This window comes from Rhododendron vialii, chromosome 13a, assembly GCF_030253575.1.
Source record: "Rhododendron vialii isolate Sample 1 chromosome 13a, ASM3025357v1".
Taxonomy (NCBI): domain Eukaryota; kingdom Viridiplantae; phylum Streptophyta; class Magnoliopsida; order Ericales; family Ericaceae; genus Rhododendron; species Rhododendron vialii.
The window spans coordinates 4,119,891-4,127,142 of record NC_080569.1 but is presented as its reverse complement, the minus strand read 5'-3'; positions in this window follow the sequence as shown (position 1 = coordinate 4,127,142).

The following is a 7,252-nucleotide window of genomic DNA, read 5'->3' as shown; positions in this document are numbered from 1 at the left end:
TCCTACAAACTTGAACATGGTATGTGGCGCTGGACCTTCTGAGCTTTTGCTTTTTGGCTTAGCATCTGGTAGCAGGGGAATTTGATACTTCTTTTATCTCAGGATCAACACCAGACGTGTCTTCTGTGAGACCACACCAGGATGTTAATGAACTCTTCGAGCTTGTCTGACCGGGCGCAATGCTCCTCTGGGGACAGTGTTGAACCAGTTTGAACCATTTAGAGGTCTACTTCATCTTTCAAGTTTATTTGAAAACTATTATTTCAATTTATAGGCTGAGCATGCCTTTCGTCTTCCCTTTCGGCGAGGGAACACATTTCCTTGGGAATGATCCCATCGAAATCTATCCCTTTGTCGTCTGGGTCGACACAGTTTATTCACAAGCCAGCAAAGTACTTAGAAGCAAGATAATGCATATCATAAAGAAAGCCCCTCGGGGTTGCCAAGTATAACAGACTCAAAACTTGAAACAAAACCTACGACGTGGAGGGCCAAGAGGCACAACCTCCGACTCAGAGCTAGACTATAGATGACTCAAAAGACTCTGTGACAGACTCAGACAAAACGCCAATGCAAACTAGATGCGGTTTGAAAATGCAATATTTAAAAAGCTACCCATAGCTTCCACAAAAAGAGGTAGGATCCAGCGGGTGTCAGCCCCAAGCAACAGCACTTTGGCTTCCTCAGCTTCTTTGACCAAACCTACTCGGTGCTCCTTTGATCAATGGACCTCAGCCGGTCAGTCCTCCCCTTTGCAAGCCCCTCATCACTATCAGTCCAAATGTTGGCAGAGAATGTCCCAATTGTACAAACTGGTGCCAGGAAGCTGTCCTCAGGCTCGGACGGGATGGGTATAGTCGACTTGGGTTGATTTTCTAGGATGATATTGGGGATAAGTTTGGATGTGGTAACTTTTGATGGAGATGGGGCTAGGATGATGCCACAATAGATGAGATCTTGAATGGCATGTCGAAGCCGAAAACAGGCATTGGTTTGAATGGCCAGGTATTTGATGGTAGGTGCAAAAGAGGTTATATTTGAAATTGGCAGAGGGATTCTTGGGCAATGAAGTTGGATTGAGGGGCTTGATGGAACCAGCATCGAGGAGCCTCTCATAGACCGAGGCTAAAGGTGCATCGAAATATGAGAAAACCCTCGGTGGGTTCCGGCGAGTGAATTGAGAGTTCAAAGCAGGACCCTTGTTTGCTTTGCAGTTGCAACACATTGCCTCATTAACAGGATGCATTCTTTTGCCCTCGGGGCTGAATTCATCACTAAGCATGTCCTCCCCTTTGGCAATGGCTTCGACAAAGGGATCAACATCCTCCTTCGAGTGAGTCTTAGCCTCATGGAATTCAACCAGGTCGTTGAACATGTCTCCTGAGCATAGTTTGATTCCGATCGTTGGAGAGTGGTAGGCTTGAGGAGGTTCTTTGACTAGCCCCGTATCTGGCTGTGGGCTGTGGAGGTAAAGAGGCCAACCAGTCCCTGGACCATAACCATTTGTTTGTCCATCTTATGGCTTATTTCCTTTACAGCCTTCTTTAGCTCAGCCAGCTCTGTTTGTGCTGCCATTCTGGATTCGAAAGTGACAGTGAAATAGTCCCAGCACACGTTCTCAAGTAGGTTTGGCTATTCCCTGTAGTGAAATGGCCTAGAGCTTCGGACAACAAAGTAAACGAGAACTCAGTGGGGTTCCTGCAGCAATTAGAATGCAATGCACGTGTTGCCATCGTCGATGTCCTCCTAGACTCTACAACTAAAGATGAGCCTGTCTTATGATGCTCGGACGCTGCCAAAATCCTCGAATTTCTTTTCGAGAAGTATCCTTTGAACAGATCGACTAACACTAAGAGATATCAAAACAAACTAAGCCTTTGTCTATTTCGTTCTTGAAGTTTCAACTTAGAATTCGGAACAACTCGGTATTGATGACATGGCACCTTAACTTTGAAAGTCGCGGTGTATAGTGACTTCGCACTTCAACCTGGGTAGTGCCAGTGACACGACATCCATACTTTGTGGTTCTTTGTTTTCGATTGAAACTTTAATCAGGCATGAGCCAAGAACTTAAAAAGGTTTGATTTCCTAAAGTCTTGTCGATCCAAGGATTTTGAAAATTGACAACATGCACCATCAAGATGCATGACTCTTCATCGGGTCTTGCAACGTCCTAATAGGCATGAGACAGACTCGAAAGAGAGACAACCTAGAAGCCGCCCTAAACATGCTCCTACGCAAAACGGTATGTATGTACAGTGCATGCGATAGGGAAAGCAGTAACATGTAGACGGTATATGAGGGTTAGATGCAAGTAGATCTTACCCTGCAGGTACCTGTCCTAGTTTAGAAAGTGCTAGTGCTTTGTATATGCGAAGGCTGGTTTTGGCTTGTAACAGGTTCCTCGGACTAGAGCCAAGATATACCTCCCGCCGCCCGCGTAATCACAGAGCAACAGTCAAACGGTAGAATGACTCATCATCGTCGAAGGTTATTGGTCATTCGGGGTCCCCAGGCTCCGGTAAACCGTGCCGGATTGCCAAAACGATCCAATGCGGCTTTACCCCACATCGATGCATATGAAAAATGCTAAAGTATTTGATTAATGGAACAGAATCGCAAATTCGCAAATGCCTTTTCAAATTTGGCTCTCTTTATTTAGTCAATACTTAGAAGAAACTACACAAGAGAACAATCAAAAAAGCCCCAGGTAGGATGGCCGGACACGAGGTCCTGTTAAATCACCAATCCTTTCTTTAGCAGCGCGAAGCTCACTATTTTGACAGACTTTTGTGGGATTGATCTCAAGCGTATTAAAATCTAAGAATAGACTAATATTGATTCGATCCCCAGCAGAGTCGCCACTGTGGGCATGCGTGCCCTTTTCTTCTTTTTTGGGAGAAGGATTCCGTTCCTTTCCCAAGGAGAGAAAAATGCCGGTTCGCGGGAGCGCTTTTTTGCTGGACGACAAGCGCTCGCAAAAATACAGAGTCGCCACTCGGGTTTGTAGGTCCGACACCCAAGAAACCGTATTTTGAAGCACTTGTTGCACTGTTTTGATTTTGAAAAAGGTGAAAGAACCAATCCGTCATAACCATATCTAGGTTCGGGAGCCAGGTTACAAGAGAGGAAGGGTTTTATGGCACCCCTCTCGCCCAATCCGGAAATCGGTCTCTACTTAGGCATTTGCGTAAGATGTTTATTTGCGATTCTGTTTGATTAATCGATTTTTAGCCAATTAGGACGGGGGAACAGTTAATCGGGGATTTAAAACTATAACATGTTTGCAAGATGTGAATGATAGCATGGATGAGCAGTTTAGTATAGGATGAGAACAGACTGCTATGGGAATTTAAACAAACTGGGATGCCCCTGTTTTGGAGTGACGTGCATAGGAAGAAACCAGTATGCACTGAACAAGTCACTGCATGCTGTTTATTCCTGCGCGCGCCAGTGAGTTCAAACCCACAAGTCTTATTCTCAAACTCTTTGGGCTCTGGAAGGACCAGTGCTGTAACGCCCCTGAATTTCGGTCAATAAAAATTTCGTTAAATATTTGAATTTTATTTGAATTACTTATTTTCTCTTGAGTGACTATATGATTTCTCATTTATTTCGTCGAAGTTAGATTTTGGTCTCGATTAGAAATCCTACGTGACCAATTTAGTTAATTTCCCACCGACTAGTTGGAGGAACCGAGCAACCGACTAACCTAGTTACTAGATGAACCTTTTGAACTTTTGCTTTTACCCATTGGACAAAGATGGTTAGGGTAATCTTTACCCATTGGACAATAGTCTTTCCTTTATTATATTTTGGTAAGTACTAGATATAATATTTTAATGGGTTTATAAACACATGTGTTAGTACAATTATTCTTTGTTTATTGGGTATTCTTCCACCCCTCCATTATCTATTGGTTAATAACCACAAGGGTAATTTTTGTCCATTGGATAATAAACTTTTTATTATAAAAGTACATGTAGTCTTTTTTAAAATATTATTTTAATAAAAGGTACTTGTACTCCTTTTGTCCATTGGTTATTAAAGGCAAGGAGAATTATTATCCATTGGGTAATAACCATTAGGGAAGTTAGTGACCCTTGGGTAATAGCTCTTTTGACCAAATAAAGTACCGATGTGACTAGGGAACCTTTCAATAAAGTTGATTTGACTAGTCAAACTTTTTCAACCCTAGAAATTACTTATTTATTTTCTTTTATTGTTTTGGATTTATTCTTTGTCCATTGGACAATAAATGTTAGGGGATTTATTATCCATTGGGTAATAGCCTTATTCTTTCAACCAAGTACATGGGCTTATTAATCTAGTCTTTTCTTAAAAACCCATGTGATAAAGTACATATGATTTTTTTTAAAAAAAAGTATTTAGTAGCCTTTAAAGCCTAAGATTTTCTAGGTACCTTAATATTATTTTGTATTGGGGTTTTGTACCCAATTGGATTAATTTATTGGGGAGTTGATCTCCCTAGATTACAAAGTACCCTAGTTTATTTATTTAATCAACATGTGCCTAATTGTATTTCTTTAAAAGGATTTGATTTTGGAAAATCTTCTACTTTGTACCTTTCTTATTCTTTCTTGCATATATATATATATATATGTGTGTGTGTGTGTGTGTGTGTGTGTGTACTTGAGAGAGAGAGAGAGAGAGAGAGAGAGAGAGAACCCGAGAGGGAGAGAGAGAGAGAGAGAGAGAGAGAGAGAGAGAGAGAGAGGAGGAAGATTGGTTGTACTTTTCCTTGACCTTCCATGATCTTTCCTACATCTTTCAAATCCTTGGGTGAATATTTCTCCTAACCAAACATAACTCCCATTTGTACTTCTAGGATTTGTTCAAAGACTAAATCTTGTACCCTTGTCTCCAAATCTTCCAACAAATCCTCCAAAGATCAAATCCAAGGACAATCTAGCCATGCAAGCCTAAGGTTTTAGACTTTGATCTTCCATGAGTGCTTGCCATTTGTCAAAATTTGAGGAAGAGAGAGAGAGAGGGGGGCCGGCCTTGAGAGGAGAGGGAGAGCCCAAGGTTTTGCCTATAAATAGCAAGTCATTCCAAGCATTGAACTCACACCTTCAAGCTTTGCTCTTCCTTCTCTCTAGAATTCTTTGTTCTTGCTTAGTTCTTTCTTTGTTCTTGAGTGTTCTTGAGTTCTTCAAGAAACTCAACCTAGGCCGCCACTAAACCGCCACTCGACCACCCTTCGATCCATAAAGTAGAGTAGTGTTAGTCAAGTAGAAGTTTCGAGAGAAACCTTTCTCTTTCGAAGCTACCGGAGACCACCATAGGACGTTACTCCGTCCGACCACCGACGTACTTTCCGACCGCCGACTTACCTTCCGTAGCCGACTACCGCCTAGAAGGACTGTAAGGAATACCTTACTTACTTCGTATTTACGTACTTACTCGATGAATACGTAGATTAATTACTTCCTATGTACTTACGTATTCAAGTATAACGTTATTGTTAGAATTGCTAAACGGTTACCTATTTACTTTAAGTATTCGTATTTCGATCTTTGAGATAATTATGAGTATGTATTTATGAATTGCTTGTATTACTTGTGGTGTGATAAAGAATAAGTGATTTCACTCCAAAGACGTCCGTACATGTGGCGTTGTGCTTAAATAAAGCATAAGTGATACACTCCAAAGGCGTCCGTACATGTGGCGTTATGCTATAAGTGATGATTAAGCGTGATAAGTAGTATAGAATTGGATGATCTTGTTAGAATGTTTCGTACCTACTTTTGTTCTACCACGGAGTCTTTGCATGTAAACGAGACACGAGAACCGAGAAAGTAGAAACATGACACCTAGGGTGTGGTTAATGAAAGGAAATGTTTTCGAGGAAGAAAATATTTTTGAAACTACATAATGACCGGTTTTGGGTGGCATTATGTGAGTTGTGTGTGCGTATTTTGAAAAGGGTGAAATGATTTGGAAAACCGCAATGTGGCCGGACTTGCCCATTGTGTGGTGTGTGTTTTGTGTGTGTGCCAATGGGAACCCGGCGCGGCGGAACCATTGTGAGGATACTCGGGAACCCGGCGCGGCGGAACCGAGGTTGGGTGTGTGTGTGTGCTTGGTTATCCGCGGTACGGAGCCAATGCAATTGTGTGCCGATGGGAACCCGGCGCGGCGGAACCATTGTGAGGATACTTGGGAACCTGGCGCGGCGGAACCGAGGTTGGGTGTGTGTGCTTGGTTATCTGCGGTACGGAGCCAATGCAATTGTGTGCCAATGGGAACCCGGCGCGGCGGAACCATTGTGAGGATACTCAGGAACCCGGCGCGGCGGAACTGAGGTTGGGTGTGTAGCTTGGTTATCCGCGGTACGGAGCCAATGCAAATGATTTTGAAAATGTGTGGCTTGGTTATCCGCGGTACGGAGCCAATGCAAATGATTTTAAAAGTGTGTAGCTTGGTTATCCGTGGTACGGAGCCAATGCAAACGTTTTTGAAAAAGGTTGATTTGTAAAGGAAAATGTTGACACGGTCTACAATGAGTCGCGTAGGAGAAACAAAGGAAATTTTGGACACCAACGATAGTTGATTAACGAATGTGGATGTGTCATTGTTAACTGTGTATATACGTATCATGTGGAAATTGATGTTTAGTATAACATGTTGTTTGTAAGTTATGGGTTAGAGGGTAAGGATTTCCCTATTGAGCGTTGTAGCTCATGGTGTTGCCTTTTTGGTGACCCTGACATATTATATGGGTGGCGACGCCGGTATAATGTGTCAGACTTCTTAGATGAACAGGGTATGATATACACCTTGGAGGCTTTTGGAGCTGAGGAGCTGGCTAGGATGAAGGAGCGGGAGAAGCTGTAGTTAGGAACCCTAGACCCCTTTTCATTTGTGTAATTATTGACTCTTGTGGGAGTTTTGTTGTAATGAGAGCCAGACTCCATTTGATTTTATGAATAAAATGTCCTTTTAACGTACCCAAAATTCGGGGCGTTACAAGTGCACACCCAGGACAAACCACGCAGTTCATATAACAGCATAATATACAGCCCTAAGTAATGTTAAAGGCTAAAAAGCCCTGCAAATAAATAAAGCACCCCATAAACAATGTGGGGATAGAATAAAAACCTCAATCCAAGTTACCCGTGCAAGGCCACTCACTGGTCAGAGGCAAACTATCGCACGACGGCGTCAGTCTGGCGCGCGAGGGTGCGCCCTGGCGCTCTATCGCGCGACGGAGTGAGTCTGGCGCGCG